The sequence below is a fragment of the Microcebus murinus genome, chromosome 8, assembly GCF_040939455.1.
Source record: "Microcebus murinus isolate Inina chromosome 8, M.murinus_Inina_mat1.0, whole genome shotgun sequence".
Lineage (NCBI taxonomy): Eukaryota > Metazoa > Chordata > Mammalia > Primates > Cheirogaleidae > Microcebus > Microcebus murinus.
In genome coordinates this window covers 108,829,369-108,851,850 of record NC_134111.1, presented here as the reverse complement: position 1 = coordinate 108,851,850, position 22,482 = coordinate 108,829,369, and the positions used below count along the sequence as shown (strand labels likewise).

Sequence of the window (22,482 nt, the reverse complement as noted above, 5' to 3'; positions counted from 1 at the left end):
TGTATGCCCATCCCCTCCCCCCACCCGCCCGACACCCACCCGATGAAGGTGATTCCTCTGTGTCCACTTGGGTGTCCGTCGGTTCGTACCCATTTGCTGGTGAGCGCGAGCACGTGGTGCTCGTGTGTCCATTCTTGGGCTACCTGGCTTACTGGAACGGGTTCCAGCTCTGGCCAGGAGAACCACGAGAGGTGCCCTCTCACCGCTGCTCCTCCTAGCTGAATAGCACTCCGTGGTGTCCACGCGCCACATTTCATTTACGCACTCGTGGGTCGATGGGCACTCGGGTCGCTTCCAGGTCTTTGCGATTGTGACTTGTGCCCTGACTCTAACCCTAACCCTTACCCAGCCCCGTCTCCTCCTCGGCCCCTGCCTGACTGACTCCTTCCCGCCCGGCCTGTCACCTGTCACCGTCCTCTGCCCCTGCCTGACACGCTCCTCCCCGCCCGGGCCGTCACCGTCCTCGGCCCCTGCCTGACGGGGCTCCTCCGTCGCCTGGGCCTTCCAAGGGCTTGGTGTGGACGCTGGTTCCAGGACGCCCTCCCAGGAACCCGGTAGCAGGGCGGCCGCAGCGTCTCGCGCCACCCAACCGTCCGCCGGCCGGCGGCCGTCGCTAAGTGGCCTGCGGGGGACGTGCCCCCACTGTGGGGCGGGCGCCCAGCCTGGTGTCTTCTCTGAGGCCCCGTGGCTGCTTTTCCCCCCCGCAAGGGGAGAGCCGCGGAGGTGGGGACCGCCTCCTCGTGGGGACGTACACCCAGCTCTCCACGTCGGATTCCGGGGCTCTCTGTCCTGCCAGAAGGCCCAGCTGGCCTGCGGGTCCTTAGAGTGGCAAAAACATCCGAAAACTGAGATTGAGGGTCCGGTGGTTGTCTGCACTTTTGTGCTGGGCACCCCAGGGAGGCCCGGGGGCTGGCTGGACAACGCGGTCTGCTGGGCGGGGGGGGGGGTTTGGAGGAGCAACTGATGCCCTTTGCACTTTGGGTAGCAAGTGTCTGAGGTGTCTCTGAGCCCTGCGCCATGTCGGGGGTGGGGGTGGGAGGTCGGGGGGGGGGTGGAGGAGCAGGAGGAGGAGGAGGAGGAGGAGGTGGGAAGGGCCGTGGCCTGCAGTCGTGTTCCCGGGGTGGCTTCTTCCACAGGCTGCTTGGCCTGGGCTCCCTGCACCTGGGCCTTTGGAGGACTGGCCCTGTGCTTGCCAACGCTTCCCCTGCAGGGACCCAGAGCTGGGAGGTTGCATCTCTCAGCCCTGGGTCGGGCAGAGCCCCAGCGGGCCATGCCCACAACCTCTCTCAGCACGGGTCCCCCAGAAGGCTCCTTTGGGACCAGGATTCTCTTGCGGGTGACTCTTTAAGGTCTGGCCCCTGGATGGAGGGGCACCAGGAGTAGAGGAGCAGGAAGGGGAAGGGGGTGGCCGTGCGAGGGGACACTTTCAGGCCAAGTCCCAGCTTCAGCCTGATCCTCCTGGGAACCCCGGGGTGTACGTCACACCTCCTGGTTGTCCCGCTCTGAGACAAGGAGCCGGGCTTCGCATTCCCCCAGCAGCCAGTCGTGGGCTGAGGACACCTGGGGCGTTGGGAACTCCCTGGCTTCTCCTTGGCTTAACATCTGGAGCTGCTTGTGAATCGTGCCGCCACACACACCCGAGTGCAGGTGTCTTCTGCACAGACTGCGGGCCTCGCTCTTCTGAATGCCGCTAGCTCGCCACCCACCCACGGGTGAACCTGGTCAGGGTACTTTCTCTCGGGGGCAGACTCTGATCCTGGCGGGCTACCGGTGTCTCTGTTTGCTCGTTTCTTTCTTCCATTTCGGGAAAGGCTTCCTTACTGGGTGTGGAAATCTCCTATGCCTTTCCTCGCCTATTCTGTCAGCTTTAAAATTCTCTTTCAGTTGCCACCCTCACAGATGGATTAGGAAACTCTTTCCGGTGCACTCATTAGTGAAATGACCTCAATGAAGCTGGAATCCAATATCTAATCGCCGATTTTTAGCGAGTCCACACGCCAGGGGGGTCGGGGTCCAATGCAGCCCCGGCCAGGCCCAGGCCCCTAGGACTGGGCCACAGGAGGACACAGAGGAGGGTCCCGGCCCCCACGGTCGCGTTGCCGGCAGTTCTCCAAGGGCTTGGGCGTTTTCCAGAGGTAGGAGATGGAGGGGACTGATTTCTTCAGCGCCCCACTAACCACGCCACCCCACCCATGGGACACATCCCAAGAGAGAGAGAGAGAGACGCCCCATACACTCGCTCCCCTCCCCCATGCGCTGTGCCCCAGCCCGGGCCCGGGGGAATAGGCGGCAGCCCACCCACAGGGTGGGGGGCGCAGCTGAAAGGGGTTGTCGGGGAGGGCGGCCCCTGCCTGGGGTCAAAGGGCGGGCGACCCGCGCGTGCGCAATCGGCGGCGGCGGCGGCGGCGGCGGCGGCGGGGGCGGCCACGAGCTGGGGGTGGGCCAGGCGAGGAGAGGAAGGGGGCTGGAAGGTCTCCACCTTGGCGAGTCCAGCCGTGGAGGCGCATCTTGTGTGAGTGTGAGTGAGTGAGTGTGAGTGTGTGTGTGTGTGTGTGTGTGTGTGTATAGAGAGACAGCCCCCCACCCCGGCCCGCCGCTCCCTGCCCGCCCCGCCCCGCCCCGCCTGTCACCCCCGTCCCTCGGAGCCCGCCGGACCCGGCCGGTGAACTCAACAGGCCCGCCCGGTGCGGGTCAGCGCCGGCGCGGGGCCTGGGGCGGGAGGAGGCGGCGGGGAAGCGCAGAGAGGCTCGGCTTCTTGAGCGGGGCAGGGGCGCCCTCCGCCGTCTAGGGCCACACCACCCTGAACGCGCCCGATCTCGTCTGGTCTCGGAAGCTAAGCAGGGTCGGGCCTGGTTAGTACTTGGATGGGAGACCGCCTGGGAATACCGGGTGCCGTAGGCTTCTTTTTTTTTTTTTTTTTTGTTTTGTTTTGCCTCTTGTTCTGTCCCCTCTCTGGGAGCGAGGCGGCGGCCCGGGGCGGGGGTCACCCCCACCCTCAGCGCCCGCCGCGGTGCCTGGCGCCCCAGCCCGCACCGTGGGGCCTCCTCTTGTCCCAAGCCGCGACACCGCCGTCACGCGGCAGCATGCGTGGCTTCTGGACTGTCAGGTCTCAGACCAAAGGTCTGCTCTGTGGGAACCGACACGCTGGAGGAAACCTTGAGAGTCTGAGAGGGGAGGGAGTTCCAGAAGAAGGCCAGGATGTCATTTTGAGGGAGTATGTGACCAGAACTCGTCCCGTTGCTTTTGGGGTTCTATGGGCTACACGTAGGAATCTTTGGTGGTGGCACCTGATGTTGGGGGATCCGGAGTCACACCCAGACCTGCTCCACAGGCCTCCTTTTACTTTTCTCTTCGGATTCATTATGTTTAAAAAGTGTCTCTTATCTCTATGATTGCATTTTCTTTTCTCTCTCTTTTCAAGCAGATGATGGGAGTCCAAGTATTAAGGTGACATGTGTTGCCCGTGCCCCCCTCCCCCCTGTGTTCTTATTCATTAACCTCTGATGTTGTTCCAGCGTATTGTGGGGGTACCAATGTTAAGGTCGGGTACGTTGCCCTCTCCCAGCCTCCCCCCTCGGGTCAGAGCCTCAAGTGCGCCCATCCCCCAGTCGGTGCGCACCCACCCCATTCCTAATGGAGGTGTATGCCCATCCCCTCCCCCCACCCGCCCGACACCCACCCGATGAAGGTGATTCCTCTGTGTCCACTTGGGTGTCCGTCGGTTCGTACCCATTTGCTGGTGAGCGCGAGCACGTGGTGCTCGTGTGTCCATTCTTGGGCTACCTGGCTTACTGGAACGGGTTCCAGCTCTGGCCAGGAGAACCACGAGAGGTGCCCTCTCACCGCTGCTCCTCCTAGCTGAATAGCACTCCGTGGTGTCCACGCGCCACATTTCATTTACGCACTCGTGGGTCGATGGGCACTCGGGTCGCTTCCAGGTCTTTGCGATTGTGACTTGTGCCCTGACTCTAACCCTAACCCTTACCCAGCCCCGTCTCCTCCTCGGCCCCTGCCTGACTGACTCCTTCCCGCCCGGCCTGTCACCTGTCACCGTCCTCTGCCCCTGCCTGACACGCTCCTCCCCGCCCGGGCCGTCACCGTCCTCGGCCCCTGCCTGACGGGGCTCCTCCGTCGCCTGGGCCTTCCAAGGGCTTGGTGTGGACGCTGGTTCCAGGACGCCCTCCCAGGAACCCGGTAGCAGGGCGGCCGCAGCGTCTCGCGCCACCCAACCGTCCGCCGGCCGGCGGCCGTCGCTAAGTGGCCTGCGGGGGACGTGCCCCCACTGTGGGGCGGGCGCCCAGCCTGGTGTCTTCTCTGAGGCCCCGTGGCTGCTTTTCCCCCCCGCAAGGGGAGAGCCGCGGAGGTGGGGACCGCCTCCTCGTGGGGACGTACACCCAGCTCTCCACGTCGGATTCCGGGGCTCTCTGTCCTGCCAGAAGGCCCAGCTGGCCTGCGGGTCCTTAGAGTGGCAAAAACATCCGAAAACTGAGATTGAGGGTCCGGTGGTTGTCTGCACTTTTGTGCTGGGCACCCCAGGGAGGCCCGGGGGCTGGCTGGACAACGCGGTCTGCTGGGCGGGGGGGGGGGTTTGGAGGAGCAACTGATGCCCTTTGCACTTTGGGTAGCAAGTGTCTGAGGTGTCTCTGAGCCCTGCGCCATGTCGGGGGTGGGGGTGGGAGGTCGGGGGGGGGGGGTGGAGGAGCAGGAGGAGGAGGAGGAGGAGGAGGTGGGAAGGGCCGTGGCCTGCAGTCGTGTTCCCGGGGTGGCTTCTTCCACAGGCTGCTTGGCCTGGGCTCCCTGCACCTGGGCCTTTGGAGGACTGGCCCTGTGCTTGCCAACGCTTCCCCTGCAGGGACCCAGAGCTGGGAGGTTGCATCTCTCAGCCCTGGGTCGGGCAGAGCCCCAGCGGGCCATGCCCACAACCTCTCTCAGCACGGGTCCCCCAGAAGGCTCCTTTGGGACCAGGATTCTCTTGCGGGTGACTCTTTAAGGTCTGGCCCCTGGATGGAGGGGCACCAGGAGTAGAGGAGCAGGAAGGGGAAGGGGGTGGCCGTGCGAGGGGACACTTTCAGGCCAAGTCCCAGCTTCAGCCTGATCCTCCTGGGAACCCCGGGGTGTACGTCACACCTCCTGGTTGTCCCGCTCTGAGACAAGGAGCCGGGCTTCGCATTCCCCCAGCAGCCAGTCGTGGGCTGAGGACACCTGGGGCGTTGGGAACTCCCTGGCTTCTCCTTGGCTTAACATCTGGAGCTGCTTGTGAATCGTGCCGCCACACACACCCGAGTGCAGGTGTCTTCTGCACAGACTGCGGGCCTCGCTCTTCTGAATGCCGCTAGCTCGCCACCCACCCACGGGTGAACCTGGTCAGGGTACTTTCTCTCGGGGGCAGACTCTGATCCTGGCGGGCTACCGGTGTCTCTGTTTGCTCGTTTCTTTCTTCCATTTCGGGAAAGGCTTCCTTACTGGGTGTGGAAATCTCCTATGCCTTTCCTCGCCTATTCTGTCAGCTTTAAAATTCTCTTTCAGTTGCCACCCTCACAGATGGATTAGGAAACTCTTTCCGGTGCACTCATTAGTGAAATGACCTCAATGAAGCTGGAATCCAATATCTAATCGCCGATTTTTAGCGAGTCCACACGCCAGGGTGGTCGGGGTCCAATGCAGCCCCGGCCAGGCCCAGGCCCCTTGGACTGGGCCACAGGAGGACACAGAGGAGGGTCCCGGCCCCCACGGTCGCGTTGCCGGCAGTTCTCCAAGGGCTTGGGCGTTTTCCGGAGGTAGGAGATGGAGGGGACTGATTTCTTCAGCGCCCCACTAACCACGCCACCCCACCCATGGGACACATCCCAAGAGAGAGAGAGAGACGCCCCATACACTCGCTCCCCTCCCCCATGCGCTGTGCCCCAGCCCGGGCCCGGGGGAATAGGCGGCAGCCCACCCACAGGGTGGGGGGCGCAGCTGAAAGGGGTTGTCGGGGAGGGCGGCCCCTGCCTGGGGTCAAAGGGCGGGCGACCCGCGCGTGCGCAATCGGCGGCGGCGGCGGCGGCGGCGGGGGCGGCCACGAGCTGGGGGTGGGCCAGGCGAGGAGAGGAAGGGGGCTGGAAGGTCTCCACCTTGGCGAGTCCAGCCGTGGAGGCGCATCTTGTGTGAGTGTGAGTGAGTGAGTGTGAGTGTGTGTGTGTGTGTGTGTGTGTGTGTATAGAGAGACAGCCCCCCACCCCGGCCCGCCGCTCCCTGCCCGCCCCGCCCCGCCCCGCCTGTCACCCCCGTCCCTCGGAGCCCGCCGGACCCGGCCGGTGAACTCAACAGGCCCGCCCGGTGCGGGTCAGCGCCGGCGCGGGGCCTGGGGCGGGAGGAGGCGGCGGGGAAGCGCAGAGAGGCTCGGCTTCTTGAGCGGGGCAGGGGCGCCCTCCGCCGTCTAGGGCCACACCACCCTGAACGCGCTCGATCTCGTCTGGTCTCGGAAGCTAAGCAGGGTCGGGCCTGGTTAGTACTTGGATGGGAGACCGCCTGGGAATACCGGGTGCCGTAGGCTTCTTTTTTTTTTTTTTTTTTGTTTTGTTTTGCCTCTTGTTCTGTCCCCTCTCTGGGAGCGAGGCGGCGGCCCGGGGCGGGGGTCTCCCCCACCCTCAGCGCCCGCCGCGGTGCCTGGCGCCCCAGCCCGCACCGTGGGGCCTCCTCTTGTCCCAAGCCGCGACACCGCCGTCACGCGGCAGCATGCGTGGCTTCTGGACTGTCAGGTCTCAGACCAAAGGTCTGCTCTGTGGGAACCGACACGCTGGAGGAAACCTTGAGAGTCTGAGAGGGGAGGGAGTTCCAGAAGAAGGCCAGGATGTCATTTTGAGGGAGTATGTGACCAGAACTCGTCCCGTTGCTTTTGGGGTTCTATGGGCTACACGTAGGAATCTTTGGTGGTGGCACCTGATGTTGGGGGATCCGGAGTCACACCCAGACCTGCTCCACAGGCCTCCTTTTACTTTTCTCTTCGGATTCATTATGTTTAAAAAGAGTCTCTTATCTCTATGATTGCATTTTCTTTTCTCTCTCTTTTCAAGCAGATGATGGGAGTCCAAGTATTAAGGTGACATGTGTTGCCCGTGCCCCCCTCCCCCCTGTGTTCTTATTCATTAACCTCTGATGTTGTTCCAGCGTATTGTGGGGGTACCAATGTTAAGGTCGGGTACGTTGCCCTCTCCCAGCCTCCCCCCTCGGGTCAGAGCCTCAAGTGCGCCCATCCCCCAGTCGGTGCGCACCCACCCCATTCCTAATGGAGGTGTATGCCCATCCCCTCCCCCCACCCGCCCGACACCCACCCGATGAAGGTGATTCCTCTGTGTCCACTTGGGTGTCCGTCGGTTCGTACCCATTTGCTGGTGAGCGCGAGCACGTGGTGCTCGTGTGTCCATTCTTGGGCTACCTGGCTTACTGGAACGGGTTCCAGCTCTGGCCAGGAGAACCACGAGAGGTGCCCTCTCACCGCTGCTCCTCCTAGCTGAATAGCACTCCGTGGTGTCCACGCGCCACATTTCATTTACGCACTCGTGGGTCGATGGGCACTCGGGTCGCTTCCAGGTCTTTGCGATTGTGACTTGTGCCCTGACTCTAACCCTAACCCTTACCCAGCCCCGTCTCCTCCTCGGCCCCTGCCTGACTGACTCCTTCCCGCCCGGCCTGTCACCTGTCACCGTCCTCTGCCCCTGCCTGACACGCTCCTCCCCGCCCGGGCCGTCACCGTCCTCGGCCCCTGCCTGACGGGGCTCCTCCGTCGCCTGGGCCTTCCAAGGGCTTGGTGTGGACGCTGGTTCCAGGACGCCCTCCCAGGAACCCGGTAGCAGGGCGGCCGCAGCGTCTCGCGCCACCCAACCGTCCGCCGGCCGGCGGCCGTCGCTAAGTGGCCTGCGGGGGACGTGCCCCCACTGTGGGGCGGGCGCCCAGCCTGGTGTCTTCTCTGAGGCCCCGTGGCTGCTTTTCCCCCCCGCAAGGGGAGAGCCGCGGAGGTGGGGACCGCCTCCTCGTGGGGACGTACACCCAGCTCTCCACGTCGGATTCCGGGGCTCTCTGTCCTGCCAGAAGGCCCAGCTGGCCTGCGGGTCCTTAGAGTGGCAAAAACATCCGAAAACTGAGATTGAGGGTCCGGTGGTTGTCTGCACTTTTGTGCTGGGCACCCCAGGGAGGCCCGGGGGCTGGCTGGACAACGCGGTCTGCTGGGCGGGGGGGGGGGGGTTTGGAGGAGCAACTGATGCCCTTTGCACTTTGGGTAGCAAGTGTCTGAGGTGTCTCTGAGCCCTGCGCCATGTCGGGGGTGGGGGTGGGAGGTCGGGGGGGGGGTGGAGGAGCAGGAGGAGGAGGAGGAGGAGGAGGTGGGAAGGGCCGTGGCCTGCAGTCGTGTTCCCGGGGTGGCTTCTTCCACAGGCTGCTTGGCCTGGGCTCCCTGCACCTGGGCCTTTGGAGGACTGGCCCTGTGCTTGCCAACGCTTCCCCTGCAGGGACCCAGAGCTGGGAGGTTGCATCTCTCAGCCCTGGGTCGGGCAGAGCCCCAGCGGGCCATGCCCACAACCTCTCTCAGCACGGGTCCCCCAGAAGGCTCCTTTGGGACCAGGATTCTCTTGCGGGTGACTCTTTAAGGTCTGGCCCCTGGATGGAGGGGCACCAGGAGTAGAGGAGCAGGAAGGGGAAGGGGGTGGCCGTGCGAGGGGACACTTTCAGGCCAAGTCCCAGCTTCAGCCTGATCCTCCTGGGAACCCCGGGGTGTACGTCACACCTCCTGGTTGTCCCGCTCTGAGACAAGGAGCCGGGCTTCGCATTCCCCCAGCAGCCAGTCGTGGGCTGAGGACACCTGGGGCGTTGGGAACTCCCTGGCTTCTCCTTGGCTTAACATCTGGAGCTGCTTGTGAATCGTGCCGCCACACACACCCGAGTGCAGGTGTCTTCTGCACAGACTGCGGGCCTCGCTCTTCTGAATGCCGCTAGCTCGCCACCCACCCACGGGTGAACCTGGTCAGGGTACTTTCTCTCGGGGGCAGACTCTGATCCTGGCGGGCTACCGGTGTCTCTGTTTGCTCGTTTCTTTCTTCCATTTCGGGAAAGGCTTCCTTACTGGGTGTGGAAATCTCCTATGCCTTTCCTCGCCTATTCTGTCAGCTTTAAAATTCTCTTTCAGTTGCCACCCTCACAGATGGATTAGGAAACTCTTTCCGGTGCACTCATTAGTGAAATGACCTCAATGAAGCTGGAATCCAATATCTAATCGCCGATTTTTAGCGAGTCCACACGCCAGGGGGGTCGGGGTCCAATGCAGCCCCGGCCAGGCCCAGGCCCCTAGGACTGGGCCACAGGAGGACACAGAGGAGGGTCCCGGCCCCCACGGTCGCGTTGCCGGCAGTTCTCCAAGGGCTTGGGCGTTTTCCAGAGGTAGGAGATGGAGGGGACTGATTTCTTCAGCGCCCCACTAACCACGCCACCCCACCCATGGGACACATCCCAAGAGAGAGAGAGAGAGACGCCCCATACACTCGCTCCCCTCCCCCATGCGCTGTGCCCCAGCCCGGGCCCGGGGGAATAGGCGGCAGCCCACCCACAGGGTGGGGGGCGCAGCTGAAAGGGGTTGTCGGGGAGGGCGGCCCCTGCCTGGGGTCAAAGGGCGGGCGACCCGCGCGTGCGCAATCGGCGGCGGCGGCGGCGGCGGCGGCGGCGGGGGCGGCCACGAGCTGGGGGTGGGCCAGGCGAGGAGAGGAAGGGGGCTGGAAGGTCTCCACCTTGGCGAGTCCAGCCGTGGAGGCGCATCTTGTGTGAGTGTGAGTGAGTGAGTGTGAGTGTGTGTGTGTGTGTGTGTGTGTGTGTATAGAGAGACAGCCCCCCACCCCGGCCCGCCGCTCCCTGCCCGCCCCGCCCCGCCCCGCCTGTCACCCCCGTCCCTCAGAGCCCGCCGGACCCGGCCGGTGAACTCAACAGGCCCGCCCGGTGCGGGTCAGCGCCGGCGCGGGGCCTGGGGCGGGAGGAGGCGGCGGGGAAGCGCAGAGAGGCTCGGCTTCTTGAGCGGGGCAGGGGCGCCCTCCGCCGTCTAGGGCCACACCACCCTGAACGCGCCCGATCTCGTCTGGTCTCGGAAGCTAAGCAGGGTCGGGCCTGGTTAGTACTTGGATGGGAGACCGCCTGGGAATACCGGGTGCCGTAGGCTTCTTTTTTTTTTTTTTTTTTGTTTTGTTTTGCCTCTTGTTCTGTCCCCTCTCTGGGAGCGAGGCGGCGGCCCGGGGCGGGGGTCACCCCCACCCTCAGCGCCCGCCGCGGTGCCTGGCGCCCCAGCCCGCACCGTGGGGCCTCCTCTTGTCCCAAGCCGCGACACCGCCGTCACGCGGCAGCATGCGTGGCTTCTGGACTGTCAGGTCTCAGACCAAAGGTCTGCTCTGTGGGAACCGACACGCTGGAGGAAACCTTGAGAGTCTGAGAGGGGAGGGAGTTCCAGAAGAAGGCCAGGATGTCATTTTGAGGGAGTATGTGACCAGAACTCGTCCCGTTGCTTTTGGGGTTCTATGGGCTACACGTAGGAATCTTTGGTGGTGGCACCTGATGTTGGGGGATCCGGAGTCACACCCAGACCTGCTCCACAGGCCTCCTTTTACTTTTCTCTTCGGATTCATTATGTTTAAAAAGTGTCTCTTATCTCTATGATTGCATTTTCTTTTCTCTCTCTTTTCAAGCAGATGATGGGAGTCCAAGTATTAAGGTGACATGTGTTGCCCGTGCCCCCCTCCCCCCTGTGTTCTTATTCATTAACCTCTGATGTTGTTCCAGCGTATTGTGGGGGTACCAATGTTAAGGTCGGGTACGTTGCCCTCTCCCAGCCTCCCCCCTCGGGTCAGAGCCTCAAGTGCGCCCATCCCCCAGTCGGTGCGCACCCACCCCATTCCTAATGGAGGTGTATGCCCATCCCCTCCCCCCACCCGCCCGACACCCACCCGATGAAGGTGATTCCTCTGTGTCCACTTGGGTGTCCGTCGGTTCGTACCCATTTGCTGGTGAGCGCGAGCACGTGGTGCTCGTGTGTCCATTCTTGGGCTACCTGGCTTACTGGAACGGGTTCCAGCTCTGGCCAGGAGAACCACGAGAGGTGCCCTCTCACCGCTGCTCCTCCTAGCTGAATAGCACTCCGTGGTGTCCACGCGCCACATTTCATTTACGCACTCGTGGGTCGATGGGCACTCGGGTCGCTTCCAGGTCTTTGCGATTGTGACTTGTGCCCTGACTCTAACCCTAACCCTTACCCAGCCCCGTCTCCTCCTCGGCCCCTGCCTGACTGACTCCTTCCCGCCCGGCCTGTCACCTGTCACCGTCCTCTGCCCCTGCCTGACACGCTCCTCCCCGCCCGGGCCGTCACCGTCCTCGGCCCCTGCCTGACGGGGCTCCTCCGTCGCCTGGGCCTTCCAAGGGCTTGGTGTGGACGCTGGTTCCAGGACGCCCTCCCAGGAACCCGGTAGCAGGGCGGCCGCAGCGTCTCGCGCCACCCAACCGTCCGCCGGCCGGCGGCCGTCGCTAAGTGGCCTGCGGGGGACGTGCCCCCACTGTGGGGCGGGCGCCCAGCCTGGTGTCTTCTCTGAGGCCCCGTGGCTGCTTTTCCCCCCCGCAAGGGGAGAGCCGCGGAGGTGGGGACCGCCTCCTCGTGGGGACGTACACCCAGCTCTCCACGTCGGATTCCGGGGCTCTCTGTCCTGCCAGAAGGCCCAGCTGGCCTGCGGGTCCTTAGAGTGGCAAAAACATCCGAAAACTGAGATTGAGGGTCCGGTGGTTGTCTGCACTTTTGTGCTGGGCACCCCAGGGAGGCCCGGGGGCTGGCTGGACAACGCGGTCTGCTGGGCGGGGGGGGGGTTTGGAGGAGCAACTGATGCCCTTTGCACTTTGGGTAGCAAGTGTCTGAGGTGTCTCTGAGCCCTGCGCCATGTCGGGGGTGGGGGTGGGAGGTCGGGGGGGGGGGTGGAGGAGCAGGAGGAGGAGGAGGAGGAGGAGGTGGGAAGGGCCGTGGCCTGCAGTCGTGTTCCCGGGGTGGCTTCTTCCACAGGCTGCTTGGCCTGGGCTCCCTGCACCTGGGCCTTTGGAGGACTGGCCCTGTGCTTGCCAACGCTTCCCCTGCAGGGACCCAGAGCTGGGAGGTTGCATCTCTCAGCCCTGGGTCGGGCAGAGCCCCAGCGGGCCATGCCCACAACCTCTCTCAGCACGGGTCCCCCAGAAGGCTCCTTTGGGACCAGGATTCTCTTGCGGGTGACTCTTTAAGGTCTGGCCCCTGGATGGAGGGGCACCAGGAGTAGAGGAGCAGGAAGGGGAAGGGGGTGGCCGTGCGAGGGGACACTTTCAGGCCAAGTCCCAGCTTCAGCCTGATCCTCCTGGGAACCCCGGGGTGTACGTCACACCTCCTGGTTGTCCCGCTCTGAGACAAGGAGCCGGGCTTCGCATTCCCCCAGCAGCCAGTCGTGGGCTGAGGACACCTGGGGCGTTGGGAACTCCCTGGCTTCTCCTTGGCTTAACATCTGGAGCTGCTTGTGAATCGTGCCGCCACACACACCCGAGTGCAGGTGTCTTCTGCACAGACTGCGGGCCTCGCTCTTCTGAATGCCGCTAGCTCGCCACCCACCCACGGGTGAACCTGGTCAGGGTACTTTCTCTCGGGGGCAGACTCTGATCCTGGCGGGCTACCGGTGTCTCTGTTTGCTCGTTTCTTTCTTCCATTTCGGGAAAGGCTTCCTTACTGGGTGTGGAAATCTCCTATGCCTTTCCTCGCCTATTCTGTCAGCTTTAAAATTCTCTTTCAGTTGCCACCCTCACAGATGGATTAGGAAACTCTTTCCGGTGCACTCATTAGTGAAATGACCTCAATGAAGCTGGAATCCAATATCTAATCGCCGATTTTTAGCGAGTCCACACGCCAGGGGGGTCGGGGTCCAATGCAGCCCCGGCCAGGCCCAGGCCCCTAGGACTGGGCCACAGGAGGACACAGAGGAGGGTCCCGGCCCCCACGGTCGCGTTGCCGGCAGTTCTCCAAGGGCTTGGGCGTTTTCCAGAGGTAGGAGATGGAGGGGACTGATTTCTTCAGCGCCCCACTAACCACGCCACCCCACCCATGGGACACATCCCAAGAGAGAGAGAGAGAGACGCCCCATACACTCGCTCCCCTCCCCCATGCGCTGTGCCCCAGCCCGGGCCCGGGGGAATAGGCGGCAGCCCACCCACAGGGTGGGGGGCGCAGCTGAAAGGGGTTGTCGGGGAGGGCGGCCCCTGCCTGGGGTCAAAGGGCGGGCGACCCGCGCGTGCGCAATCGGCGGCGGCGGCGGCGGCGGCGGCGGCGGCGGGGGCGGCCACGAGCTGGGGGTGGGCCAGGCGAGGAGAGGAAGGGGGCTGGAAGGTCTCCACCTTGGCGAGTCCAGCCGTGGAGGCGCATCTTGTGTGAGTGTGAGTGAGTGAGTGTGAGTGTGTGTGTGTGTGTGTGTGTGTGTGTATAGAGAGACAGCCCCCCACCCCGGCCCGCCGCTCCCTGCCCGCCCCGCCCCGCCCCGCCTGTCACCCCCGTCCCTCGGAGCCCGCCGGACCCGGCCGGTGAACTCAACAGGCCCGCCCGGTGCGGGTCAGCGCCGGCGCGGGGCCTGGGGCGGGAGGAGGCGGCGGGGAAGCGCAGAGAGGCTCGGCTTCTTGAGCGGGGCAGGGGCGCCCTCCGCCGTCTAGGGCCACACCACCCTGAACGCGCCCGATCTCGTCTGGTCTCGGAAGCTAAGCAGGGTCGGGCCTGGTTAGTACTTGGATGGGAGACCGCCTGGGAATACCGGGTGCCGTAGGCTTCTTTTTTTTTTTTTTTTTTGTTTTGTTTTGCCTCTTGTTCTGTCCCCTCTCTGGGAGCGAGGCGGCGGCCCGGGGCGGGGGTCACCCCCACCCTCAGCGCCCGCCGCGGTGCCTGGCGCCCCAGCCCGCACCGTGGGGCCTCCTCTTGTCCCAAGCCGCGACACCGCCGTCACGCGGCAGCATGCGTGGCTTCTGGACTGTCAGGTCTCAGACCAAAGGTCTGCTCTGTGGGAACCGACACGCTGGAGGAAACCTTGAGAGTCTGAGAGGGGAGGGAGTTCCAGAAGAAGGCCAGGATGTCATTTTGAGGGAGTATGTGACCAGAACTCGTCCCGTTGCTTTTGGGGTTCTATGGGCTACACGTAGGAATCTTTGGTGGTGGCACCTGATGTTGGGGGATCCGGAGTCACACCCAGACCTGCTCCACAGGCCTCCTTTTACTTTTCTCTTCGGATTCATTATGTTTAAAAAGTGTCTCTTATCTCTATGATTGCATTTTCTTTTCTCTCTCTTTTCAAGCAGATGATGGGAGTCCAAGTATTAAGGTGACATGTGTTGCCCGTGCCCCCCTCCCCCCTGTGTTCTTATTCATTAACCTCTGATGTTGTTCCAGCGTATTGTGGGGGTACCAATGTTAAGGTCGGGTACGTTGCCCTCTCCCAGCCTCCCCCCTCGGGTCAGAGCCTCAAGTGCGCCCATCCCCCAGTCGGTGCGCACCCACCCCATTCCTAATGGAGGTGTATGCCCATCCCCTCCCCCCACCCGCCCGACACCCACCCGATGAAGGTGATTCCTCTGTGTCCACTTGGGTGTCCGTCGGTTCGTACCCATTTGCTGGTGAGCGCGAGCACGTGGTGCTCGTGTGTCCATTCTTGGGCTACCTGGCTTACTGGAACGGGTTCCAGCTCTGGCCAGGAGAACCACGAGAGGTGCCCTCTCACCGCTGCTCCTCCTAGCTGAATAGCACTCCGTGGTGTCCACGCGCCACATTTCATTTACGCACTCGTGGGTCGATGGGCACTCGGGTCGCTTCCAGGTCTTTGCGATTGTGACTTGTGCCCTGACTCTAACCCTAACCCTTACCCAGCCCCGTCTCCTCCTCGGCCCCTGCCTGACTGACTCCTTCCCGCCCGGCCTGTCACCTGTCACCGTCCTCTGCCCCTGCCTGACACGCTCCTCCCCGCCCGGGCCGTCACCGTCCTCGGCCCCTGCCTGACGGGGCTCCTCCGTCGCCTGGGCCTTCCAAGGGCTTGGTGTGGACGCTGGTTCCAGGACGCCCTCCCAGGAACCCGGTAGCAGGGCGGCCGCAGCGTCTCGCGCCACCCAACCGTCCGCCGGCCGGCGGCCGTCGCTAAGTGGCCTGCGGGGGACGTGCCCCCACTGTGGGGCGGGCGCCCAGCCTGGTGTCTTCTCTGAGGCCCCGTGGCTGCTTTTCCCCCCCGCAAGGGGAGAGCCGCGGAGGTGGGGACCGCCTCCTCGTGGGGACGTACACCCAGCTCTCCACGTCGGATTCCGGGGCTCTCTGTCCTGCCAGAAGGCCCAGCTGGCCTGCGGGTCCTTAGAGTGGCAAAAACATCCGAAAACTGAGATTGAGGGTCCGGTGGTTGTCTGCACTTTTGTGCTGGGCACCCCAGGGAGGCCCGGGGGCTGGCTGGACAACGCGGTCTGCTGGGCGGGGGGGGGGGTTTGGAGGAGCAACTGATGCCCTTTGCACTTTGGGTAGCAAGTGTCTGAGGTGTCTCTGAGCCCTGCGCCATGTCGGGGGTGGGGGTGGGAGGTCGGGGGGGGGGTGGAGGAGCAGGAGGAGGAGGAGGAGGAGGAGGTGGGAAGGGCCGTGGCCTGCAGTCGTGTTCCCGGGGTGGCTTCTTCCACAGGCTGCTTGGCCTGGGCTCCCTGCACCTGGGCCTTTGGAGGACTGGCCCTGTGCTTGCCAACGCTTCCCCTGCAGGGACCCAGAGCTGGGAGGTTGCATCTCTCAGCCCTGGGTCGGGCAGAGCCCCAGCGGGCCATGCCCACAACCTCTCTCAGCACGGGTCCCCCAGAAGGCTCCTTTGGGACCAGGATTCTCTTGCGGGTGACTCTTTAAGGTCTGGCCCCTGGATGGAGGGGCACCAGGAGTAGAGGAGCAGGAAGGGGAAGGGGGTGGCCGTGCGAGGGGACACTTTCAGGCCAAGTCCCAGCTTCAGCCTGATCCTCCTGGGAACCCCGGGGTGTACGTCACACCTCCTGGTTGTCCCGCTCTGAGACAAGGAGCCGGGCTTCGCATTCCCCCAGCAGCCAGTCGTGGGCTGAGGACACCTGGGGCGTTGGGAACTCCCTGGCTTCTCCTTGGCTTAACATCTGGAGCTGCTTGTGAATCGTGCCGCCACACACACCCGAGTGCAGGTGTCTTCTGCACAGACTGCGGGCCTCGCTCTTCTGAATGCCGCTAGCTCGCCACCCACCCACGGGTGAACCTGGTCAGGGTACTTTCTCTCGGGGGCAGACTCTGATCCTGGCGGGCTACCGGTGTCTCTGTTTGCTCGTTTCTTTCTTCCATTTCGGGAAAGGCTTCCTTACTGGGTGTGGAAATCTCCTATGCCTTTCCTCGCCTATTCTGTCAGCTTTAAAATTCTCTTTCAGTTGCCACCCTCACAGATGGATTAGGAAACTCTTTCCGGTGCACTCATTAGTGAAATGACCTCAATGAAGCTGGAATCCAATATCTAATCGCCGATTTTTAGCGAGTCCACACGCCAGGGGGGTCGGGGTCCAATGCAGCCCCGGCCAGGCCCAGGCCCCTAGGACTGGGCCACAGGAGGACACAGAGGAGGGTCCCGGCCCCCACGGTCGCGTTGCCGGCAGTTCTCCAAGGGCTTGGGCGTTTTCCAGAGGTAGGAGATGGAGGGGACTGATTTCTTCAGCGCCCCACTAACCACGCCACCCCACCCATGGGACACATCCCAAGAGAGAGAGAGAGAGACGCCCCATACACTCGCTCCCCTCCCCCATGCGCTGTGCCCCAGCCCGGGCCCGGGGGAATAGGCGGCAGCCCACCCACAGGGTGGGGGGCGCAGCTGAAAGGGGTTGTCGGGGAGGGCGGCCCCTGCCTGGGGTCAAAGGGCGGGCGACCCGCGCGTGCGCAATCGGCGGCGGCGGCGGCGGCGGCGGCGGCGGCGGGGGCGGCCACGAGCTGGGGGTGGGCCAGGCGAGGAGAGGAAGGGGGCTGGAAGGTCTCCACCTTGGCGAGTCCAGCCGTGGAGGCGCATCTTGTGTGAGTGTGAGTGAGTGAGTGTGAGTGTGTGTGTGTGTGTGTGTGTGTGTGTATAGAGAGACAGCCCCCCACCCCGGCCCGCCGCTCCCTGCCCGCCCCGCCCCGCCCCGCCTGTCACCCCCGTCCCTCGGAGCCCGCCGGACCCGGCCGGTGAACTCAACAGGCCCGCCCGGTGCGGGTCAGCGCCGGCGCGGGGCCTGGGGCGGGAGGAGGCGGCGGGGAAGCGCAGAGAGGCTCGGCTTCTTGAGCGGGGCAGGGGCGCCCTCCGCCGTCTAGGGCCACACCACCCTGAACGCGCCCGATCTCGTCTGGTCTCGGAAGCTAAGCAGGGTCGGGCCTGGTTAGTACTTGGATGGGAGACCGCCTGGGAATACCGGGTGCCGTAGGCTTCTTTTTTTTTTTTTTTTTTGTTTTGTTTTGCCTCTTGTTCTGTCCCCTCTCTGGGAGCGAGGCGGCGGCCCGGGGCGGGGGTCACCCCCACCCTCAGCGCCCGCCGCGGTGCCTGGCGCCCCAGCCCGCACCGTGGGGCCTCCTCTTGTCCCAAGCCGCGACACCGCCGTCACGCGGCAGCATGCGTGGCTTCTGGACTGTCAGGTCTCAGACCAAAGGTCTGCTCTGTGGGAACCGACACGCTGGAGGAAACCTTGAGAGTCTGAGAGGGGAGGGAGTTCCAGAAGAAGGCCAGGATGTCATTTTGAGGGAGTATGTGACCAGAACTCGTCCCGTTGCTTTTGGGGTTCTATGGGCTACACGTAGGAATCTTTGGTGGTGGCACCTGATGTTGGGGGATCCGGAGTCACACCCAGACCTGCTCCACAGGCCTCCTTTTACTTTTCTCTTCGGATTCATTATGTTTAAAAAGTGTCTCTTATCTCTATGATTGCATTTTCTTTTCTCTCTCTTTTCAAGCAGATGATGGGAGTCCAAGTATTAAGGTGACATGTGTTGCCCGTGCCCCCCTCCCCCCTGTGTTCTTATTCATTAACCTCTGATGTTGTTCCAGCGTATTGTGGGGGTACCAATGTTAAGGTCGGGTACGTTGCCCTCTCCCAGCCTCCCCCCTCGGGTCAGAGCCTCAAGTGCGCCCATCCCCCAGTCGGTGCGCACCCACCCCATTCCTAATGGAGGTGTATGCCCATCCCCTCCCCCCACCCGCCCGACACCCACCCGATGAAGGTGATTCCTCTGTGTCCACTTGGGTGTCCGTCGGTTCGTACCCATTTGCTGGTGAGCGCGAGCACGTGGTGCTCGTGTGTCCATTCTTGGGCTACCTGGCTTACTGGAACGGGTTCCAGCTCTGGCCAGGAGAACCACGAGAGGTGCCCTCTCACCGCTGCTCCTCCTAGCTGAATAGCACTCCGTGGTGTCCACGCGCCACATTTCATTTACGCACTCGTGGGTCGATGGGCACTCGGGTCGCTTCCAGGTCTTTGCGATTGTGACTTGTGCCCTGACTCTAACCCTAACCCTTACCCAGCCCCGTCTCCTCCTCGGCCCCTGCCTGACTGACTCCTTCCCGCCCGGCCTGTCACCTGTCACCGTCCTCTGCCCCTGCCTGACACGCTCCTCCCCGCCCGGGCCGTCACCGTCCTCGGCCCCTGCCTGACGGGGCTCCTCCGTCGCCTGGGCCTTCCAAGGGCTTGGTGTGGACGCTGGTTCCAGGACGCCCTCCCAGGAACCCGGTAGCAGGGCGGCCGCAGCGTCTCGCGCCACCCAACCGTCCGCCGGCCGGCGGCCGTCGCTAAGTGGCCTGCGGGGGACGTGCCCCCACTGTGGGGCGGGCGCCCAGCCTGGTGTCTTCTCTGAGGCCCCGTGGCTGCTTTTCCCCCCCGCAAGGGGAGAGCCGCGGAGGTGGGGACCGCCTCCTCGTGGGGACGTACACCCAGCTCTCCACGTCGGATTCCGGGGCTCTCTGTCCTGCCAGAAGGCCCAGCTGGCCTGCGGGTCCTTAGAGTGGCAAAAACATCCGAAAACTGAGATTGAGGGTCCGGTGGTTGTCTGCACTTTTGTGCTGGGCACCCCAGGGAGGCCCGGGGGCTGGCTGGACAACGCGGTCTGCTGGGCGGGGGGGGGGGTTTGGAGGAGCAACTGATGCCCTTTGCACTTTGGGTAGCAAGTGTCTGAGGTGTCTCTGAGCCCTGCGCCATGTCGGGGGTGGGGGTGGGAGGTCGGGGGGGGGGGTGGAGGAGCAGGAGGAGGAGGAGGAGGAGGAGGTGGGAAGGGCCGTGGCCTGCAGTCGTGTTCCCGGGGTGGCTTCTTCCACAGGCTGCTTGGCCTGGGCTCCCTGCACCTGGGCCTTTGGAGGACTGGCCCTGTGCTTGCCAACGCTTCCCCTGCAGGGACCCAGAGCTGGGAGGTTGCATCTCTCAGCCCTGGGTCGGGCAGAGCCCCAGCGGGCCATGCCCACAACCTCTCTCAGCACGGGTCCCCCAGAAGGCTCCTTTGGGACCAGGATTCTCTTGCGGGTGACTCTTTAAGGTCTGGCCCCTGGATGGAGGGGCACCAGGAGTAGAGGAGCAGGAAGGGGAAGGGGGTGGCCGTGCGAGGGGACACTTTCAGGCCAAGTCCCAGCTTCAGCCTGATCCTCCTGGGAACCCCGGGGTGTACGTCACACCTCCTGGTTGTCCCGCTCTGAGACAAGGAGCCGGGCTTCGCATTCCCCCAGCAGCCAGTCGTGGGCTGAGGACACCTGGGGCGTTGGGAACTCCCTGGCTTCTCCTTGGCTTAACATCTGGAGCTGCTTGTGAATCGTGCCGCCACACACACCCGAGTGCAGGTGTCTTCTGCACAGACTGCGGGCCTCGCTCTTCTGAATGCCGCTAGCTCGCCACCCACCCACGGGTGAACCTGGTCAGGGTACTTTCTCTCGGGGGCAGACTCTGATCCTGGCGGGCTACCGGTGTCTCTGTTTGCTCGTTTCTTTCTTCCATTTCGGGAAAGGCTTCCTTACTGGGTGTGGAAATCTCCTATGCCTTTCCTCGCCTATTCTGTCAGCTTTAAAATTCTCTTTCAGTTGCCACCCTCACAGATGGATTAGGAAACTCTTTCCGGTGCACTCATTAGTGAAATGACCTCAATGAAGCTGGAATCCAATATCTAATCGCCGATTTTTAGCGAGTCCACACGCCAGGGGGGTCGGGGTCCAATGCAGCCCCGGCCAGGCCCAGGCCCCTAGGACTGGGCCACAGGAGGACACAGAGGAGGGTCCCGGCCCCCACGGTCGCGTTGCCGGCAGTTCTCCAAGGGCTTGGGCGTTTTCCGGAGGTAGGAGATGGAGGGGACTGATTTCTTCAGCGCCCCACTAACCACGCCACCCCACCCATGGGACACATCCCAAGAGAGAGAGAGAGACGCCCCATACACTCGCTCCCCTCCCCCATGCGCTGTGCCCCAGCCCGGGCCCGGGGGAATAGGCGGCAGCCCACCCACAGGGTGGGGGGCGCAGCTGAAAGGGGTTGTCGGGGAGGGCGGCCCCTGCCTGGGGTCAAAGGGCGGGCGACCCGCGCGTGCGCAATCGGCGGCGGCGGCGGCGGCGGCGGCGGCGGCGGCGGGGGCGGCCACGAGCTGGGGGTGGGCCAGGCGAGGAGAGGAAGGGGGCTGGAAGGTCTCCACCTTGGCGAGTCCAGCCGTGGAGGCGCATCTTGTGTGAGTGTGAGTGAGTGAGTGTGAGTGTGTGTGTGTGTGTGTGTGTGTGTGTATAGAGAGACAGCCCCCCACCCCGGCCCGCCGCTCCCTGCCCGCCCCGCCCCGCCTGTCACCCCCGTCCCTCGGAGCCCGCCGGACCCGGCCGGTGAACTCAACAGGCCCGCCCGGTGCGGGTCAGCGCCGGCGCGGGGCCTGGGGCGGGAGGAGGCGGCGGGGAAGCGCAGAGAGGCTCGGCTTCTTGAGCGGGGCAGGGGCGCCCTCCGCCGTCTAGGGCCACACCACCCTGAACGCGCCCGATCTCGTCTGGTCTCGGAAGCTAAGCAGGGTCGGGCCTGGTTAGTACTTGGATGGGAGACCGCCTGGGAATACCGGGTGCCGTAGGCTTCTTTTTTTTTTTTTTTTTGTTTTGTTTTGCCTCTTGTTCTGTCCCCTCTCTGGGAGCGAGGCGGCGGCCCGGGGCGGGGGTCTCCCCCACCCTCAGCGCCCGCCGCGGTGCCTGGCGCCCCAGCCCGCACCGTGGGGCCTCCTCTTGTCCCAAGCCGCGACACCGCCGTCACGCGGCAGCATGCGTGGCTTCTGGACTGTCAGGTCTCAGACCAAAGGTCTGCTCTGTGGGAACCGACACGCTGGAGGAAACCTTGAGAGTCTGAGAGGGGAGGGAGTTCCAGAAGAAGGCCAGGATGTCATTTTGAGGGAGTATGTGACCAGAACTCGTCCCGTTGCTTTTGGGGTTCTATGGGCTACACGTAGGAATCTTTGGTGGTGGCACCTGATGTTGGGGGATCCGGAGTCACACCCAGACCTGCTCCACAGGCCTCCTTTTACTTTTCTCTTCGGATTCATTATGTTTAAAAAGTGTCTCTTATCTCTATGATTGCATTTTCTTTTCTCTCTCTTTTCAAGCAGATGATGGGAGTCCAAGTATTAAGGTGACATGTGTTGCCCGTGCCCCCCTCCCCCCTGTGTTCTTATTCATTAACCTCTGATGTTGTTCCAGCGTATTGTGGGGGTACCAATGTTAAGGTCGGGTACGTTGCCCTCTCCCAGCCTCCCCCCTCGGGTCAGAGCCTCAAGTGCGCCCATCCCCCAGTCGGTGCGCACCCACCCCATTCCTAATGGAGGTGTATGCCCATCCCCTCCCCCCACCCGCCCGACACCCACCCGATGAAGGTGATTCCTCTGTGTCCACTTGGGTGTCCGTCGGTTCGTACCCATTTGCTGGTGAGCGCGAGCACGTGGTGCTCGTGTGTCCATTCTTGGGCTACCTGGCTTACTGGAACGGGTTCCAGCTCTGGCCAGGAGAACCACGAGAGGTGCCCTCTCACCGCTGCTCCTCCTAGCTGAATAGCACTCCGTGGTGTCCACGCGCCACATTTCATTTACGCACTCGTGGGTCGATGGGCACTCGGGTCGCTTCCAGGTCTTTGCGATTGTGACTTGTGCCCTGACTCTAACCCTAACCCTTACCCAGCCCCGTCTCCTCCTCGGCCCCTGCCTGACTGACTCCTTCCCGCCCGGCCTGTCACCTGTCACCGTCCTCTGCCCCTGCCTGACACGTTCCTCCCCGCCCGGGCCGTCACCGTCCTCGGCCCCTGCCTGACGGGGCTCCTCCGTCGCCTGGGCCTTCCAAGGGCTTGGTGTGGACGCTGGTTCCAGGACGCCCTCCCAGGAACCCGGTAGCAGGGCGGCCGCAGCGTCTCGCGCCACCCAACCGTCCGCCGGCCGGCGGCCGTCGCTAAGTGGCCTGCGGGGGACGTGCCCCC

At 63.8% G+C, this 22,482-nt stretch overlaps 6 non-coding genes across 6 annotated transcripts; all 6 read left to right on the top strand.

Moving 5' to 3' along the window:
- Window positions 1–2,782: 2,782 nt before the first annotated feature.
- Window positions 2,783–2,901, top strand: LOC142872462 (5S ribosomal RNA). The gene has a single exon (XR_012920719.1). It is a non-coding gene; the product is annotated as a 5S ribosomal RNA (ribosomal RNA).
- A 3,515-nt stretch (window positions 2,902–6,416) lies between these two features.
- On the top strand, window positions 6,417–6,535 carry LOC142872510 (5S ribosomal RNA). Its single transcript, XR_012920767.1, has one exon. It is a non-coding gene; the product is annotated as a 5S ribosomal RNA (ribosomal RNA).
- A 3,523-nt stretch (window positions 6,536–10,058) lies between these two features.
- Window positions 10,059–10,177, top strand: LOC142872450 (5S ribosomal RNA). Its single transcript, XR_012920709.1, has one exon. It is a non-coding gene; the product is annotated as a 5S ribosomal RNA (ribosomal RNA).
- A 3,524-nt stretch (window positions 10,178–13,701) lies between these two features.
- LOC142872439 (5S ribosomal RNA) lies at window positions 13,702–13,820 on the top strand. The gene has a single exon (XR_012920698.1). It is a non-coding gene; the product is annotated as a 5S ribosomal RNA (ribosomal RNA).
- Window positions 13,821–17,344: 3,524 nt separating this feature from the next.
- LOC142872428 (5S ribosomal RNA) lies at window positions 17,345–17,463 on the top strand. The gene has a single exon (XR_012920688.1). It is a non-coding gene; the product is annotated as a 5S ribosomal RNA (ribosomal RNA).
- Window positions 17,464–20,984: 3,521 nt separating this feature from the next.
- On the top strand, window positions 20,985–21,103 carry LOC142872417 (5S ribosomal RNA). The gene has a single exon (XR_012920678.1). It is a non-coding gene; the product is annotated as a 5S ribosomal RNA (ribosomal RNA).
- The last annotated feature ends 1,379 nt before the right edge of the window (window positions 21,104–22,482 follow it).